At 40.4% G+C, this 20,415-nt stretch overlaps 1 pseudogene; it reads right to left on the bottom strand.

The window, feature by feature from the left end:
• Positions 1–18,213: 18,213 nt before the first annotated feature.
• Positions 18,214–19,615, bottom strand: LOC110222783 (large ribosomal subunit protein eL6 pseudogene; annotated as a pseudogene).
• Between the last annotated feature and the right edge of the window lie 800 nt (positions 19,616–20,415).

Raw genomic sequence — 20,415 nt, forward strand, 5'->3', positions numbered from 1 at the left:
CATTCATGATTACATAATATTTAGCAACTTCCACATTAAAAGAGCAGAGGACTTAGAATATGATATTCCAGAAGTCAAAGGAGCTAGAATTACAACCAAGCATCATCTACTCAGCAAAACTGAGTATGTTACTTCCAGGGTGGGGAGTGGGGAGGAGAAAGAGGGAATGTACATTGAAAGAAATAGAGGACTTCTAAGCATTCCCGATAAAAAAAAAAAACCAGAGCTGAGTAGAAAATTTGACATTCTAACAGAAGACTCAAGAAAAGCATAAAAAGGTAAACAGGAAAGAGAAATCATAAGGGACAAAAATGGAGTTAAACAGTTTATATTCCTATATGGGAAAATTATACTTAGGAGTTATTCTAAGAACTTTATTATTACTAAGGCTGTTAAAAGGAGTTAACATAGACAGAAGGCATGGGTAAGAGTTGATTATGTTGGGATGATCTCTAAAAAAAGATATAAGACAGAGTAATGCAGTGGGGGGGAGATAGAATGGGGTAAATTTTCTCACATAAAGGAGGTGCACAAGGAAAAGTTTTTGCAGTGAAGGGGAAAAGGGGGAAGTAGGTAATGCTTGAACATCACTGTCATTGGAATTGGTTCAAAAAGGGAAGTATACACACACACACACACACACACACACACACACACTCAGTTGGGTATAGAAATCTATCTTACCCAATAGAGAGATAGGAGTGGAAAGGGATAAGAACTATGGGGGGTGTTAAGGGGGAGAGTGGATTGGAGAAGTCATAAGCAAGACAAACTTTTGAGAAGGGACATGATAATAAGGGAGAAAGAAAGATAAACAAAGGGAAATGGGATTGAGGGAAATGCATAGTTAGTGATCATAACTGTGAATGTGAATGGGATGAACTAACCCATAGAATGGAAGCAGATAGCAGAATGGATTGGAAACCAGAATCCAACAATATGTGGTCTACAAGAAACATACTTGGAACAGAAAGACACACAAGGAGTTGAAATCAAGGGCTGAAGCAGAGCCCAGCCCACAGTCCAGATCTACAGCTGAAGTGAAGAGGGGAGGGGTAGCAATCATGCTCTCAGACAAAGCAAAAGCAAAAACAGACCTAACTGAAAGAGATAATGAGAGAAACTACATTTTATTCAAAGGTACAATAGACAATAGAGTGATATAAAAAAATTTTATAACAAGTTTCTCTGATAAGTCTTCATTTCTCAAACATATAGGGAATGGAGTCAAACTCATAAAAATAAGAGCCATTCCCCAAATGACAAATGGTCAAAGTAAATGAAAAAGCAGTTTTCAGAAGAAGAAATCAAAGCTCTCTATAGCTGTATGCAAAACTTACTCTGAGTCACTATTGATTAAAGAAAGGCAAATTAAAACAACTCTGAGGTGCCACATCACACCTATCAAAAATGACAAGTGCTCAAGGGGATGAGGGAGAATAGGTACATTAATGAACTGTTGGTAGAGTAGTGAATTGGCCCAACCATTCTGGAAAACAATCTGAAAGTATGCCCAAAAGGCTATAAAACTGTACATATCCTTTGACCCAGCAATACTACTACTAGGTCTATAGCCCAAAGAGATCAAAGAAAAAGAAAAAGGATCTTTGTGTACAAAAATATTTATAGCAACTTTTTTTTGTGGTGGCAAAGAATTGGAAATTGAGGGGATGCCCATCAATTAGGGAATGGCTTAACAACTTGTGGCGTCTGGTTATGATGAAGTATTATTATACTATAAGAAGTGATTGGAGGTATCTATTGAAGGTGAAAAATGGCAAGACCTACATGAACTGATGCAAAGTGAGGTAAGAAGAACCAGGAGATCATTGTTTACAATAATAGCAATGATGTAATGGTGATCAACTGTGAATGACTTAGCTATTCTGATCAATGCCATGATCCAAGAGAATCCCAGAGGATTAGTGATGAAAAAATGTTATCCACCTCCAGAGAGAGAGAGAACTAATGAACTCTGATTGCAAAGTGAAGTATATTTTTTTCACTTTATTTTATTTAGCTTTTTTTGGAAATATGACTCATATGGAAATATGTTTCACATAATTTCATATGCATAATTGATATATTGTTTGCCTTCTCAGTAGGTGGGGGAAGGGTGGGGGTAGAGAATTTGGAATTCAAAATATAAAAAGAAAAGAATGTTTAAAAAATCAATTTTAACAAGAGTTTGGAGGTTATCTTATCTATTTTATCTAGTCCAATCTGTACTGAACAAAAATTCTTTCCACAATTTGCCCCAACAAATTATTGATCCACAGAATGTCAGAGTAGGAAAGTATCTTAGAGGTAATCTAACTTGACCCATATGAAAAGGCATCCATCCTCCCATATTAGTCCTAGTGATCGATCATCTAGCTTCTATTGAAAGGCATCTAGGTATGAAGAAGACACTACATTTCACTTCTGGTCAACTCTAACCATTATGTTGTCTCTCCCATTAGAATGTAAGCTCTTTGAGGGCAGGCACTGTTTGTAACCTAGTAATTAGAATAGTGCCTAGCACATGATAACCACTTAATAAATGCTTGTTGATTATTTGATTGATTGTAAAGAAGTCCTTCTTTACATCCAGCTGAAATCTGCTACCCTGTAACTTCCAAACATTGGTCCTTGTTCTGTCCTTGGGGGCCAAGTTGAACAAGCCTAATCTCACTCCCACGTGACAATCCTTCTATAGAGTTGATGGAAGCTGTTGTGCCCTTCCTTCTTAAATCTTCTCCAGCCTCCACATGTCCAGTTCCTTCAATTGATGACCATCTGTCACAACGTCACAAAACCAAGGTCCAGCAGGGTGACAATCCCCCAGTGCCTAAAATGCTTAGGAATCATTGGTCTACAGACCCAGAACAAAGAGGGTTTGGTAGCTTCAACCTGTATTACCCTCGTCCACTGTAATACCAATACCTATAACAAAAATACAGAAGAAATTGACCTCCTTCTCTCCATAGGCCATTTATAATGTCAAATTCCAAGGGAGAGAATAAAAACTGGGCCCAAAGATTTCTCTTAAGAAGGTCTAGGAACAATCACTCAATCTGCATGCACGGTGTTATATATAAAGGGAAGAGTAAGAGGATATCAACAATGGACATTCCTATAGTACTTTAGGTTTTATCAATCGCTTTACAAACATTATCTCATTTGATCCTCTCAATAATGCTATGAGGTAGGTTCTATTATTATCCCCATTTTATAGATGAGGACAATGAAGTTCAGAGAGGTTCTATCCCTTGTGCAGAGACACATAGTGAAGTAGGATTCAAACCTGAGGCCACACTGATCAACCCCAGCCCACCTGGTCTGCTTCTCTGGGGATGACAATGATTTCTTTTTTCGCTGGGGATTACCACATCCCTACCTTTTCTAGGGAAGTTTGCATTCAGCAAACAATCTTCCCAAATGCACCTTTTAGAGATAACATTGCTTTTTGTCAATCTACTCAACTGCCATTACATTGTGTTTTGGCTTGCCTGTCCTTCATCTCTAGGGGCCTGGAATAACATACTAAAATCCAAAAATATTAGGCACCAACTGTGTGCAAGACACTATTCTATGTGTTGGGGCTACAAAGATAAAAAGGAAAAAAAATATCTTCCTGGAAGATTACATTCTACTAGGAGTATATAGCACGGACACCCATAGATAAAGACTGAGGAATACAAAAGAACACAAATAACTGGGGGAGAGGATGCCCAGGAAAGATCTCATCCAAAGAGGAGGCAGACTTGAGCTGCACTGTCAAGGAAGACAGGGCTTCTTTAAGATGAAGGTAAGAAAGGATTATATTCCAAACATGTGCTAAGGTCCAGAAGTGGAAGTTGACGGATTGGCTAAGATGGACCATGAGTAGGCCAGCTTGGTCCAGAATAAAGGTAGGTAGTGGGTAGATAGACACTGTCCCCAAATACATCAGCTCATACCAGGGCTTGGGTCTTACCTTGTCCAAACTAGAACAATCTGAGCTAGAGTGGAATCTCTTTCTTCAGAGTTCCCAATACCTGGCATTACTTCTAGTCCATCCTTACCCTGATACTACTCAAGCAAAGCCGAGGAATGATTTTAGGACTGACTTCAAACAGGAAGTCAAAGGAACAAGAAATCCTTTCTTCTGGCAGATCCTGCCATAGGCCATGAGTATGGGTGCATCACCGGCAGAAGGTGGCATCCACAGAAACCTGTCATTGGGTCAAGTGGCAGAAGATAAATGGCAGAGGAGAGGACTCTGGGTGAGCAAATATTGGTTGGCAAGGCTTTCTGTTAACTTTGGCAAATAGACCAGGAGTGGAAATGTCAGATCTGTGATATGCAGAGCTGACCCTTCTCTATCAGGGTCCTTTGTGGTCACTGTGTCAAACACAATGAATGGAGGGATCCAGAGTCTTTGTGATATGGCTAACGACTGCCTGCCTGGCTATTTCATAGTGTTAGAAAAAAGACTAATCACTATTTCAGTCCCTACATAGAACAGCTATCTTTTCTTCCTTCCTTCTTTCCTTCCTTCCTTCTTTCCTTCCTCTATTCCTTTTTCTTTCTTCCTCTCTCCTTCCCTTCCCTTTTTTCCTTTCTCCCATCCTCCCTCTATCCTTCTCTCCCTCCCTTTCTTCCCTTACTTCCTTCCTCTCTTTCCTTTTCTTTCTTTCTTTCACTTTCTTCCTTCTTTCCTTCCTTTCTTTCTCCCATCCTCCCTTGCTCCCTCCCTCCTTCCCTCCCTTCATCCTTGTTTTCTCCCTCCCTCTTTCCCTTCCTCCCTCCTTCTCTTCCATCCTTCCTTTCTTTTTCTTCCACCTGAGTATTGCTATGTCACCCAGGCTAGAAATACAGTAGCCACTCACAGGCCAATGCCACTGATCATGGAAGTTCTCCTCTGCTCTGTCTCTGACTCTGGCCAGGTCACCCCTTCACAGGCAGCCTGGTAGCGCCCGCTCTTGTGGGCTCACTATGTTGATACAAGACATTTCAGATCCTCAATCACCTCTAGATCTACTGCAGCTCCAAACTCTAGAGCTTGAGCCATCCACCAGCCTCAACCTCCTCCAGTATCAGTAATTATAAGACTGCTCCACCACACCTGGGCAGCTATCTTTTTTATTCATTGTTTTCTTTCATCCTGTGCATTTTTATTGGTTTCTTACAAGAAGGAAAAAGAGAGAATATTCTTTGACTCTCCTACAGGGTACCTACACTAGCTTGCTGAGATGGTTTCAAAAGGAATGTTATTTCTCATTCTAATTTTTTTTTTGACCAGGGTGGAATTAACCTCTAGGGAATATGGTTAATGTTTATAGAATGCTTCTTAGGATTTGCAAAGTGCTTTAAAAATATTCATTATATTCTCAGAACAACCCTGGAAGGTAACTACTATTATTATCAAACTCATATTACAGATGAGGAAACTAAGGTTAAATGGATTGTCCAAGGTCACATGGCTAGCAAGCATCTGAGGCTGCATTTGAACTCAGGTCTCCTAGACTCCAGATTCAGCACTCTATTCACTGTATGACCTAGCTGCTTCTTGATTCTTTGTTCAATTCATTGTTTATTAACCTTCTTCTAGGTACTGGGCAATTTCTGCCATCTGAGGATCCTATAGTTTATTTTGTTGTTTTGGTTATGTCTGACTCTTCATGACCCCATCTGAGGTTTTCTTGGCAAAGATACTGGAGTGGTTAGCCATTTCCTTCTCCAGTTCATTCTATAGATGAGGAAACTGAGGCAAATAGGGTTAAGTGACTTGCTATGAGTCACACAGATAGTAAATGTCTGAGGCCAGACATGAACTCATAAAGATGAGTCTTCCTGATTCCAAGGCCAGTGCTCCATCCACTGTGCCACCTAGCTGCCCATAGTTTATTTTATTTTATTTCATTTTTATTCTGAACTTAACAAACACCAAATACAATGTATATGTCCATAAGCACTGGAGCAAATGAGAGGAATGTACATGAACTTGTATGTCTCCATTATGTAGAGAACTTGCTTTCTTTTAAGTATATGAAAATATGGCTTTCAAGTTGATCCTCGTCCAAGATTCCTTCCAGACTTCCTCCTGTTCTCTTCTCATTTTGAGGGAAGGTCCTTCTCCCTAAACTTTCCCCCCTCCACCCAATAGAAAAAAGAAAAAAGAAAACCTTTGTAACAAACATACATGATCAAATATACAGCATGACTGTGTTCATTCCCTCCAATGGCCAGGGTCTGGATCCCTACCACTATTTTGTAGCTGAATGTCAATTGTCCCCAGTAAGACAAAGCAAAGCAAAGTGGGAAGACTCCAGGCAATCCCATCTCCACTACTGGGCTGTCGAGTCCAAACATTCACCCGGAGCTGTAGAGCCTCCAAACCAGCCTCAGAAACCACACAAACCAATCAATAGCTGAAGAAGCATCTTCTCCACCACACATCCAAGTAGTTAGCCAGTTAGCCCATGCATGAAGACCTCTGGTCAGGAAACCAATGTCATGTGGGGTGGACATTTCCAATTTTGATAGCTCCAATTCTTAGGATACCTATTTCCCGACCTCAAGCCTGACTTGGCTTCTCTGCAATTTCCACCTCATTCTGTCCTCTTTGACCATGTAGAATAAGGTTTCTCTCCCTTCCTCTTAGATACAGGTAGGTGGTACATTGGACAGAATGCTGGACCTGAAGACAGAAAGACTTGAGTTCAATTCCAGCCTCACATACTTGCTGGCTGTATGACCCTAGGCAAGTCACTTAGTATCTGTCTGCCTCAGTTTCCTCAACTGCAAAATGGAAATAATAAGAATACCTCCCTCACAGAATTGCTGGCACATAGAAGGCACTATGTAAATGCTTACTTCTCCCCTCCTCTTCCCTTCCCCTTTTTTCTTTGAGTTGACCCTTTAGATCCTTGAAGACAGCATCATGTCCCACCCCTCCAACCACTTTTCTTCAGGCTAAAAACCACTAGTCCTTTCCCCCAATCCTTATATGGTATGTTCTCAAGTCCTCTCATCACCCTGGTTGTTCCACTGATTGATGGGCCATGAGCATCTTAGTACCTTCTTCTATATACTTTGTTATTCACTTAAGGATTATTGAAAGACAATAGCAGACAGACATTTATCTTGGAGTCAGGAGGATCTGGCCTCTGATTGTGTGACCCTAAGCAAAGCATTTAACTTTTCAGTGTCCTCAAAGCCCTTTATACTGATAAAATCAAAATCAAACTCTATGCTCACAGGCTCTGTCTCTCTCTGTCTCTGTCTCTCTGTCTCTGTCTCTGTCTCTCTCTCTCTCTCTCTCTCTCTCTCTCTCTCTCTCTCTTTCTCTCTCTCTCTGTTTCTTTTTCTGTGTGTCTCATTCTCTGTCTTTCTTCTGTCCCTCCCTGTCTCTTTCTGTATGTGTGTATCTTTCTCTCTCCTCTCTCTCTGTTTATTTTTTCCTGTCTCTGTCTCTGTGCCTCTCTTTGTCTTTCTCTCTATATCTCTTTCTCTGTCTCTTTCTCTCTCTGTCTCTCTCCCCCTCTCCTGTCTGTGTCTCTCTCTGTCTCTGTCTCTCTCTGTTTCTTTCTCTGTGTGTCTCATTCTCTGTCTTTCTTCTATCTCTCTGTGTCTTTTTTCCTGTCTCTGTCTCTCTGTCTCTCTGTCTCACTCTTTGTCTCTTTTCTCACTGTGTGTCTCTCTCTGTTTCTTTTTCTCTCTCTTTGCTTTCTCTCTGTGTCTCTTTTTCTCTCTCACTCTTTTCCTCTTCTCTCTCTCACGATGTCACTCTTTTCATATATGTGTGTGTGTGTGTGTATGTATCTATATCTATATCTATAGATATCTATAGATATCTATAGATATCTATATAGATATAGATATAGATATAGATATAGATATAGATATAGATATAGATATAGATATAGATATAGATATAGATATAGATATAGATATAGATATAGATATAGATATAGATGTACGTACTTATATATACAGACACACATACACATACAAGGAACATCTTATGGCCTGTGTGACCCTGGGCAAGACACTTGTCCTCTGTGAGCCTACTCTATAAAGCAAGGAGGTTAGGCTACATAATATCAAAGTTCCTTTCCACTTCTCACTCCTATGGTCCAATGATAAAAAGTGATAGGACAAATTACAGGAAAAAATCCCTCTGGGCTTTGACACCCCCCCACACACACACACACATACATACACACCTACACACTCTGTTGAGCTCAGTTCCATGGACATTTCCTGAACAAAGCCTCCCATTTTCCAGCTTTCCAGCATGATCAGTGGCAAATTCCTATGCATAGAAAATCCACGGGTTAAGAAGCTTAGGAGTCAGCTCATAAGTCTTCCTGAACATCAAATCATTCTCACAAAGCCCTATTTTGATGAGCTAAGTGTGCTGCAAGAGCACCAGAAACATAAGGATTAAATTTCCCCCAAAGTACACAGAGCTTTCAGGAAAAAGAAGGAGAAAGAAATGCCTGGCTGATCACACTTGCGGTTTCTCTTCCCCCACCCCTCATCACCCCCACCCCTGTCACCCCCACCCCATCCCAACTCAGAAACGCAGTCTGGCTCATCCTGCCAAATCCCATGTGCCAAGAGGTTCTCCCTTCTCTAATTAAAACAAAAGCTCCATGCCAATGGCTAGCTCTGCCAATAGCAGCAGAGATGCACAACCAATGCAAGAAAGGGGGAAGTGGGAGGACCTTTTGGGGGGTCCTCTTGCTACAGTAGAAACTTGTAAAGAGCAAGTCATGTTAGACACCAGGAGGCTTTCTAGGGGAAGGGCTCTGGACAAAAAAGTCACCATTCTGAACTGAGCCCTCTGAACAATTCCTTTCAATTTCAATTAAGTATCCACTTTGTGCAAGTCACTTTGTAAAACATTTCTGGTACAATGACAAAAATGAAAAATCACCCCTCTCTTTCACTCACGTCCAACTCTTCGTGACCCCATTTGGGGCTTTCTTGGCAAAGTTAGTGAAATAGTTTGCTATTTCCTTCTCCAGCTCATTTTACAGATGAAGAAACAGAGGCAAATAGGATTAAGTGATTTGCCCAGGGTCACACAGCCAGTAAATGTCTGTTGCTGTTGTTGCTTGTCCTTCATTCTGGACGAAGATTATGACACCAGGGAGGTGACACCATGACATGCAAGTGAATTGGATTTAAGTGAGGCAGTGCTGTGCAGTCACCAGCCTCACTTTCTCCTCCAGAGCCATCTGGGTCCAGTGGCCAGATTTAGATCAGGATGACTGGAGATGGCCCCCAATGCAGTGGGAGACCTTGGCCTTTTTAAGCTAAGGTCTTCAACAGGTTTCAGCTTGACTGAGGCAATGCCCCATCAGTGATTAGGGCAAAGTAAGAAATGAGGCACAGAATGGCCTTTTTAACCTTGCCAAAAGAAAATAGATCTGAGAGGGGAAGATTCTCAGGGTTTCTGGCCAAAACAGAAACAACTGCTATTCACATTCACTTTGAGCCTATCAGGGTCCAAGTGGGGCTTGGCCTGGGGCCTATGGTTGGCCAATCAGTGAAAGCCAGAGTGATTTGGGTTTAAGGCATGGTTCTTTAGAAAGAAATGTAGCTGTAAACCCCAAGATATCTTTTGAGGTTTCAGGCATCAAAATTTACACTCCTTTGGGCAGAGCACCCACAGGTAAGGGCATGATACCCTATGTGGACAGAGAGAGGGGAAGAGAAAGAAAGAAAGAAAGAAAGAAAGAAAGAAAGAAAGAAAGAAAGAAAGAAAGAAAGAAAGAAAGAAAGAAAGAAAGAAAGAAAGAAAGAAAGAAAGAAAGAAAGAAAGAAAGAAAGAAAGAAAGAAAGAAAGAAAGAAAGAAAGAAAGTCTGAGAGTAGGTTTCAACTCACAAAGATGAGTCTTCCTCACTCCAGGCATGGCACTCTATTCATTGTGCCATCTAACTGCCCCAATTAGAAGATACATTATATAAACAGATAAGCATAAATACACATTAACTTGAGGACATATCATCTTTAAAAATTACTGATAATTATAGTCATTATAGGTATAAAGCCAGAAAGTGCCTTAGAGGAGACCTAAGCCAATCTCCGCATTTTAAATTGAATAATTTTATAGATAAAGAAACAGGCCTAAGGTTAAGTGACTTGTCCAGACTCCCACAGGTAATGAGTAGCAGAGCTGAACTCAGAATTAAACAAAAAAAAATGAACTATCGTTTTATTTGCTCTTTGGGAAATTGTGCAGTGCCTTTAATCACCCCAATATTCTTCCTAAAACAAGACCTACCTTATTAATACCAATGTGGATGAATGAATGAAATATTTATTAAGTACCTACGCTGCACCAAGCACTGGCCTAAGTGCTGGAGATACAAAACTTGCCCTCAGGGAGATGACATTCTAATGGGGGAGACAACACATATAGAAGGAATCAACTGCAAGTCAGATGAAAAATTCCCATGGTCCTCCAGGAACAGTAGCAATGCAGATGGTAATGCCCATTCACTGATGTCATTTAAAGACATTCAATGGTAGAATGATCAGTTTCTGATGTTGGGCCATTGACAATGTCAGAGTCTAGAAAATAAGGTCTGCAAGGCATCAATAAGTCAGTAATCCATGGGCTCTTCCACGTTATGAAAAGAATATACTGACCATAAGATCATTTGGGTTTCTTCCTCAATTTAATTAAAAATTCAGCAACTACCATGTGTCTAACAACATAGGAAATACATGATAAGTATGAGATGTGAGTACTTTCCTTGTAGCACTTGGGTAACTGGATGACAAAGATGAAACAATTCACAAGATCACCAAATTTGAGATGGATAAGGGATGTCAGGGGCCATATAGTCCAAAAAATCCACTAAGGCATCCCCACTAAAACATACCAAGTGGTTACCCAGCTTCTCCTTGAAGACCTCCAAGGAGGGGAACCAATCACCACCAAAGGCAGCCAGTGCCATTTTGGGATGGCTTCCATCTGTAGCAAGTTTGACTTTTCACAGTTTTCACCCGTGGAAGTGGCAAGTGGGCTAGTCACTCTGTTTGTGATCTCTGGGGCCAAATGGGACAAGTCTTTCACCTCTTTCACCTAACACCCTTTCAAATGCTTGATGACAGATTTAATGCCAAACCCTCCTCCCAAAACCGAGTCTTCACCTCTCCTGGTAAAATTAGAGGTTCATTTTGGTTAAGGACATGAAGACCATACCACATGAGGATAAAGGATAAAGAGTTGTTTAGTCTGGAAAATAGAACACTTACGAGGTTCATGATTCATGTCTTCAAGTGTATGAAGTTCTGAAGTATTTGAATTCATGTTGAAGCAGGATTAAATTCATTCTACTTGGGCCCAGAAGCAATAGCCAGGAATAATGGATGGAATGCTCAGACAGTAAGTTTCATTTGATGTAAGAAAGCCTTCACAAAATTTTACTCTGACACCTCATGGAGTAGAAGCAATGATTCTTTGAGAAGAAATCACTTGAGGGATGAGGACTTTGCTGGAATAGCTCCCACTTCTAACTGACTCCTTGAATTTCTGGGTTCCAAACTGGCATATTATTTTATATCAAATCCACAAGGAATGACCAAGTATCCTCAACCAGACAAGATGTATTTCCTGTGCAAGGCCATTCCATTTTATTCAAAGACTTGTAAATTGATCAGGACTTTTCTTCCTAATTTTAAAACCTCTCATGATTGATTCATTAGAGATATCTAGGCCTTACTCAGACCTAATTTGAACCTCTTATTTATTGTCTCCCTGTGTGTGTCCTCACCTGAGAAAGATATCAAAGTAAGTTACTTTAAGTGGCATAGAGTGATTTGATTGATTCACTCAGTTGACCCACCTGTTACAAAAGAAAGAAAATGCAAAATGGACCTCAGCTCTATACAACCTACTTCTACCTCTGAAAGGATGATGGCAGAGGATCAAGAGGTTAAGGATCACCCAGTTCTTAGACAGAATATAAACACTGGCTTATCTGTTAGCATTCTAAATGGGAAAATCTCTTTGCACAACTCTAGAGCACAGATCTAGGTAGGTAGCAGAATACCTAGTGGTCTATGGACTTTCATATATGTACATATGTGTACTTATATATATGTATATATGTATATATACATGTATATGTAATTGTGTTCTTTTACAATTGCATTCCTTTATAATATATGTTTTATTTTATGCATTTAAAACATTATTCCAAGGAAGGTATCCATAGGCTTCTCTAGACTATCGCCAAAGGGATCTAGGACACAGAAATGATTAAGAATCCCTGGACTAGAGAAACAAAACCATCAACCTTAAGATTCTCACCATAGCTGAAATCAGAAGAAAGAAGGGAGTTGTGGCCAAATGGAAGGGTAGCTCCCAAGTTCTCCTTGGAGAGGCAAGGAACAGAGTCAGAGGAACTTGTTATATCAGGCATCCAATAAGAAATATCATTTCATAGGACACTTGGCCATCTATCTGGTCTTGCTTTGTCTATCATAAGCATTTTCTAGATGCCCACACTGAAGACAATTACAGCCTGTGCACCATCTGCTGCAAAGGATGAGCAGTCAGGATGTTCTATGAAGGATTGAGTAAGACTCTCTAAATTAAATCATCATCAATTCATCCATCAATAAGCATTTATTAAGAACCCACGGTGTGCCAGGCACTGTGCTTGGTGCTGGGGAAATGAAGACAAAAATGGAACAGGCCTTGCCCTCAAGGAGCTTATATTCTATTGAAAGAGACGATGTACAAAAATAATGTATGCAAAGATGTTGAAAAAGTAGAAGTGGATGGAGTGGTTTGATTAATTAGATCAATTGACTCATATCTTAAAAAAGAAAGAAAATATGAAATGTATGTCACAGGAAGGGGGAGGAGGCACTACCAGATGATAGGAGCTGGGAAAAGCTAATATTTAAATGGATTTTTAAAACCCCCAAGGGATTCTATGAGGTGAAAGTGAGGAGGAAGTGCATTCCAGGCATGGGGAACAGCTAGTGCAAAGTCCTAGCATCTGGACTTGGAATATTATGTTTGGTGAATAGATATATACTTTAGTATTCATTGACAACAATGAAAAAGCAATTAGGCAGAAGAACACCAAGAGAAACAATATACGTTGGAAAACATGGTTCAGAAGTAAGAAAGAGAAGCTAATGCCTTGTAGAAATGTCACACTAAAAATCATGAGTAGTTTCTTCAAGAAGCAAATAACATCACCAAATTGATACAAGACGGTGTGGTGAAAAGAAGGTTGGATTTGCACATAGAGGGCCAGCGTTTGAATCTCAGCTCTGTCATTTGCATAATCTGTGTGACCCTCAGCAAGTCATTTCAGCTTTCTGAGACTGAGTTTCCTCATTTGTAAAATGAGGAGTTTGCAAAAGATGACTTCTGAGGTCACTTCCAGATCCTTAGCTTACTATCTTATGATCTGGGTACAATTTTTGAGCCGGTTATCTATGCACAGTTAGACTATCAGCTTGTTAGAGCAAACGTAAAAATGCATACCAAATTTAAAAGGAAAATAAATAAACCTGAGAAGGCACATTACACGATTGAGGTAACCCCAACCTGAAGCATTTAAATGTCAGTGCTACCCAAAAATGGGAAATGAATAAACGAACAGCTATCAGCACAGAATGTTCCCATTTCTTAAGGAAATTAACCATATGCCATAATGAGACCAAATGACCCTAGAAACCCAATCAGTCAGGAGGCAAATCAAGTCAGGAGGGCAAATGCTTGATCTTGCCAAGTGAGAGATAGCACAGTGAAGGGTAGCAGCAGGTGCAGCAGCAGTTTACAATACATATTCATTTAAAAGAACCTACCAAAGAGGATGGTGAAAGATTAAGAACAGCATGGTGCCTCATAAAACATTGAAAGTGGTACAGGGAAAACTAAATTTACAGAACTCTTGGCAATATTCCTAAGTTAAATCATCCTGTGAGTGCATTTAAAGATGAAACCAGTAGAACAATAAGCAAATGAATAATGGAAAGTATCTGTATGTAATTCTATAACAAATTCCATTCCCCATCAATAATAGCGTAGTGCCATTTAGCATTTAGGCTGTCATGGACTCTGATGAACTACAAAGGATTATAGATCTAGAGCTGGAAAGAATTTTGAAAGCCATTTGGACCAACCCTTCAATTTTATGGAAAAGAACACGGAAGCCCAGGGAAAGAGATTAAGGGACTTGTCCAAAGTCACTCAGGTAGTAAGTGTCAGAAGTGGGATTTGAACTTGGATCCAGAGGCAGTAATCTCTACAAGAGAAAATAGAAATGGTCCTGAAGAAAGTAAAGATGGGAAGAACTGCTGGACAAGACCAAATATACACAAAGAAGGTCCATGAGGAGGTATCACAATGTTGAGAGAATTGTGGAATTAAGTCTCAATATATCTGAAATAGAGAAGATATTAAACACTTGGGGAGGGAGAGGCAAAAAACAGATATTATTACCACACCAATATGAGAAAATATCAGTAACTATTTTCATGTTCTTACATTTCCATCTCTACTAACTCTTTCAGAGCATAATGTATACATATATTGAGTCTAGGAGAGTGTAAAACATCCTTATTCCCTTCTCTACTCTCCATACTTTTGCCAATTGTCTTGCCACCCTATAGGGACCCCCATCAGAGGTCCTGATCTCTAGTTTGGTGATTGTCTGCCTAGACCATCATTTCAGCAACATTCCACTTCACTCCCAACTTTGCTCTTCAGATTTATTTTATTCTTCTCCCATCACCTCACAACCTCCATTTTCCAGTTCTACTTTAGAATGTAGGGTCCTTGAAGGCAGGCTCTATCTTTCTCGTATCAGTATCCCCAGAACTTAGCAAATTTGTTGGTGCATAGCATTGAAAACATCCTTTCTCTATCTATCTGCCCATCTATCTATCATGTATCTATCTATCTTAATTAACAACTATGGTATTGTGCCATACTTGACAAAAGTATAAGAAAAAAACAGGCTGATTTTTTACATATGATATTATAGTAGACTACATCTTTGCATACAATGGATCAAAAGATATTAAGAACAGAACCAACCCCTTCCCAGGGCCCCCCTTTGTCTTATTTAATGCCCCAATAGCCTTTGGAGATGTCAAGGTTCTGAAGGGACGCTTATTTCTTCTCTCTCTATTAGCACTTCATCGTCACAGCCCAATCAGATTATTCCTTTCAATGTTTTTCTGAACTCATATGTTTGCATTTCACAGTTCCAACTCAGTACTGGCCTTTTCATCAAGAATACTTGAAAGTTCTCCATTCCCTCAAAGGCCAATTTTCCCACCCCCTCTGTAAAATTATACTTAGCTTTTCAGGGTAACTTGCTTTTAGTCAAAATCTTATGTCTTTTGGAATATTGTTTTCCAAGATCTCCTCTTATTTATAGCAGAAGCTGCAGGGTTTTGCATAACTGTGTTTCAATGCTTATTGTTTGTCAACTTAAAAAAGCACCTGAACTCAGTAAAATCAAATGCTTCCTTAAAGGATTTTCTCCACCAAAAAGAGTCCCAGGAATATATCATATTATACAAAATTAACTACAACAATAATAATTAATGTTTATATGGAACTTTGAGGGTTAGAAAGTACTTTATAGCTATTATCAGATTTGATCCTAACAACCGTGCTATGATACGTCTGCTTTTGTGCCCCATTGGTATCAATACAGTGCCAATAGTTCTAAAGGAAGGGAGTCAGTATTGTGGGTGGACACCCTCTATAGAATATATAGGAACACATAGAAAAGAGTCCCATAGGATAAGAAGGAAGAGATGGCTGGTGCTCTGTACCCCTGGAGGGTACCCACATTAGTGAACTCAGAATATCGAGCTAAAATGTAAGAGACTATAAGAGCTATGCAAAAGAAAGGTAGTAAATGTCCCCTCGCTAAAGATCCACAAGGTAAGACTGGGGACCCACATATAGGGGAGGTGAAGGACTTTCTTCAGGGACAGTTTGGCTTCTTAGTTCCTTTCCATCTCTGTGATTCTCTAGTTACTGTTATGTAACATATGCATAATCTTAGGCAGTATGGTCTAGTGGATAAAGATCTGGCCTAGGAATTAAGAAGACATGGTTCCAGTTCTGTCTCTGGTCATACTGTCCCTGTCATTCTGGGTAAATCATTTAACCTCTTGGGCCCCCCAGAAATTCTGCAAAACTGGAAGGTTCAGAGCCAACCAACAGGCATAGGTAGAGTGACCATAACTGCAGTTTCCTGTACCAGGGAAATCATAGGGCCAATTAAAATAGCAAAACAGTCTTCATCACACATCAAGTAAAATTGCTTAGGTCTTGAATTTATACCATTTGATGATCAGGTGAAGGAATGTTTATCCTGGAGAAGGGAAGACTTATGGGTGGCGAGCTAAGGGGGCGGGACATGATAGCTGTCATAGTGTCAAAGAGAAGAGAGATCAGATTTTTTTTCGATTGGCTCCAGAAGATGGGACCAGAGGCCATGGGTGGAAATTACAAAAGGCAATTTTAGGCTTGGTGTTAGGAAAAGCATCTTAACAATGAGTGTCGTCCCCAATTTCCTCAGTAATTAGCAGGTCCCCTCTCATGGAAGGTCTTCTGGCAAAAACTGGATGAGCATTTGTCAGAAATAATGTCAAGGCAGATTCTTTTTCCAGTATGGTTTAGGCCAGATGGCCTCTGAACAATCGATCAATTAGCAAGCATATGTCCAGTGCCTATACAATGTACCTGCACTGTACTAAGTGCTGGGGATGTAAAGAAAAGCAAAAAAAAAAAAGGTTCCTTCCCCCAAGAAGCTTACAGTTTATTGGTCAATCAATCAATAAGGGTGCATTTGGTGTCTACTATGTGTCAGGCACTTTGCTAGGACCTATAGATACTAAGACAGGAGTGAAACAGTGTTTTCCCTCAAGAAGCTTACATTCTATGAGAGTAGACCATGTATAAGTATGTGCAGACACACACACACACACACACACACAAACACACGCACACACACGGTAGTTTGGACAGCAAGGCTCTTCTATCTCTGAAATTCCGTTTCTCTTATCCTGTGTAATTCTAAAAATTCACCTTCATATAGAAGAAAAACAAACAATGGTTTCTTTCTAAGCTGTTTACTCTAGAGATTAGTCCGTGCTTGTGTTTGGTTAGAGAAGAACCAGGAACCCGGAGACAAGCTTTCTGGCTTGCATGCTTTGTTGGCTAATGCCACTCCAAACCCAACATTTCCAGCACAGAGGCCTGGAGCCTATAGTATTTCCACTCTATCCTTCCCATTGAGTCAGGTAGGGGAATGACGAAGCACCTCCCAACAGTACCCAGCTAGGTCACGCATGGAACCTTCCTGTCTCTCTGTCAGAGAGAAGTGGCCTCTTGCACTCTCTCCCCAGGCAGATGGGAGCTTTCCTTTCTTCAATTTCACAGAGCATTTTGCCTGGAGGTCTGCTTCATATTTATCTTAATCTCCCTTCTATGATGTTCACAAAATCACAGAATGTCAGAGTTGCAAAGGATCTTAGTGGCCATCTAGCACAATCTGTCTCTGAACAAAAATATTCTAATCCCTGACATCAGGGAGGTTTAGAACAATGAATCTGTTAAGCTCAAGAGTCCTGACTTTCAGTGGGCTATAATCATCAGGTGTCTACGCTGTCTGGCATCAGTATGATTAGCCCCCAAGATCTGAGTGCCACCAGGTTGCAAAACAGGAGTGAACTGAGAGAGGCCAGAAACAGAGCAGGTCAAAGCTCCCATACCCACTACCTCCCAAGGTAGTCCATATTTCACTTTGTGATAGCTCTCATTTGTAGTATTTCCTTATATCAAGACTAAATCTTCCTCTTTTTATCTTCTATCCATTACTCCTGCCTCTGCCTTCTGGGGCCAAACAAAACACATCTGCCCTAGACTTTTTCTTCTCCAGGGTAAAAACCTTCAATTGCTTTAAATGATCTAAAGAGACATTACCATTGAACTGTCCTGTCCTCCACTGCTCACCATTAGAAGCTAAGTTCCTTGAAAGCAAGGTCTTCATCATATCAATATTGTATCCCTTGTCCATAGCAGAGAGCCAAATCTATAATAGTTGCTTAGTAAAAGATTGTTAAATGGAATTTACAGAACCAAATGAAGTCTTAGAAGGCATGATGTGCACACCACAGACCGGGCCCATTCTTTTTTTTTATTCCAAATATTTTAATAAGAGATCTGTGCAAGGCATTTAAAACACCAGTTTATGAGGATAAACTCTGTTGGAGAGAGAGAATACAGAGTGCAGGTAGCCATGGAGCTGAGGAATTTTCTTGATTTGGGGCAGGAATCGAGAGTCCTTATGCTCATCAGCCTTACGCTGCTCCATAACCTTGTATTTCTCTTTTTCCATGTCAAAAATCTCTCCTTCTTGGTGTCTAGGTTTACAGAGACTTGTCTTGAAGTAAGCATCAGTGAGAGGATTTGGAATTTTTACACCTGAAAGTGGTAGAGGTGGCAATGACAAATTTCCGATTTGTCCTTCTCAGAGGAACACAACTGATGGTCAGAGGTCCAGGCACCAGTAGTAAGCCACTGGCCAGCTGCTTCAGGAAAACCATTCACTTGGCCCTGTGGTGGCCAGTGAGCATGATCAGAACCATGCCCGGGGAGATGCTAGCTCAAAGTCTCCTCATGTACTGGCTGAAGGGCTTTTTGCCATGACTTAGCAGCTTTCTAGCCACATCCTCAATAGGGCAATACTTACACATTTTGTGAATCTTTACCATACAGGCTCCTCCATTCTTATCACCACTAACTGGCTTTGAGATAGTAGCAGACACCTTCTCTTTTTTTTCCTTTCAATCCAAGTTTTTGGTGCAGCGTATTTCTGCTTGTACATGGCTCTCCTGGAATACATTGTAGACCTGGAATATCTACAGATTCCTCGGGCCAAGACTGGGTTCTCACTGAAGTGCTTTGAAGGCCATTTCACCACCTTTTCAGCCACATCTTCCTTTTAGTTCTTCTCCTTTTTTTCCTTTCAGACTTTCTTTTCCTTTGGTTCCTTTGGGGGATTTTGTCCACCATCTTGAGAGAAGGGAAAGAGCAGGGCCCATTCTTCTCAACCTCAGATTATAGGGCTTGGAATTAAAAGGGGCCTTAGCCATCACTTACTCCTCAATCCCTTCGTTTTTATTCTCCACTACAAATGTTGGTGCATGACCATTACCATCATGGCGGCCTGTTGGCTCATGCTTATTGTGAGCAATGGAAGGCAAGATGGCCAAAGGGTCAGTAGAAGGTTTTTTATCATCTTTGTGTGCCCGATAAAGCTAGCCCCCTAATTCACCTCTGGAAGGAAAGCCAGTGAGATCGATTCCATTGGGCTATTATTTTTTTGTTTCTTCTGGTTTTAGTTGGAGTGAAAATATCATTTTGGATCATAAGTTTTAGGGATCATAAGGTTTAGGGAAATAAGCTTAGAGGTGAATGAATACAACTTCTTGTTTTACAAATGAGGAAACTGGAACCCAGAGAAATAAAGGGGTTTGGTCTAGACCTCAAAGTTGGAGTATAGGGTGGTGGGAAATAATCATTGGATTTGGAGTTAGAGGTCCTGGGTGCAAATCCCAGCTTTGTTACTTACTCATTGTGCAACCTTAGGCAAGTCACTAACCTTCCTAGGCCTTATTTTTCCCATCAGCATATTGAGGGGTTTGGATTAGAAGATTCCTAGAGCCCCTTCCAACTCCAACTCTGTGATCAATGATTTATTCTGTGACCTTAGGCAAGCCATTTAGTGTCCGCGGGCCTTGGCTCCCTCGTCAGTAAAAGGAGGGGTTGGATTAAATGATTCTCAAAGTTTCTTGTAGCTCCAAATACATGATCCTGTAAATACTCATCCTCCATTTCCAAATGCAGCGCTCTGTTCAGTGGTATTGCATGTTATTTCTATTGTTCCGTGGGGAATTTGGTTCAATTCTCCCAATAGTGTATTAATTCTTGAGTCATTGTCTAAACATCCCACATTCCTTGTGGTGGGATTTGTCACTGGTAGGGTAATTAAGTCTCTCCTGCTCCACTACAACCCAAATTAATTCATCACACAAATCACAAAAGATAGCCTTCACTCCAGCCTTCACTCTTCAAGGGACCTCTCTGATCATGTGTAGCACATGACTAAACATTGGGTGGTTTCAAAAATGCTTTCCTCAATTATACCTATGTAGAAAGAGTGATGGAATTTAAGTCAGAAGACCTGGGTTCAAATCCAGACTCTACCTTTATCACCTTGGACAAATTCATCTCTCTAGGACTCAATTTCCTCTCCTGTTGGATGAGTGAGTTGAATTTGATGACTTCTAAGGTCCCTTCCAGCTCCAGATCTATTATGTTAAATTATGGGGCTAGAATAGATGACCTGGCCATCCTTCCCAGTTCTAAATCTATG

This window comes from Phascolarctos cinereus, unplaced genomic scaffold (genome assembly GCF_003287225.1).
Source record: "Phascolarctos cinereus isolate Bilbo 61053 unplaced genomic scaffold, phaCin_HiC Scaffold_4;HRSCAF=312, whole genome shotgun sequence".
NCBI classification, from domain to species: domain Eukaryota; kingdom Metazoa; phylum Chordata; class Mammalia; order Diprotodontia; family Phascolarctidae; genus Phascolarctos; species Phascolarctos cinereus.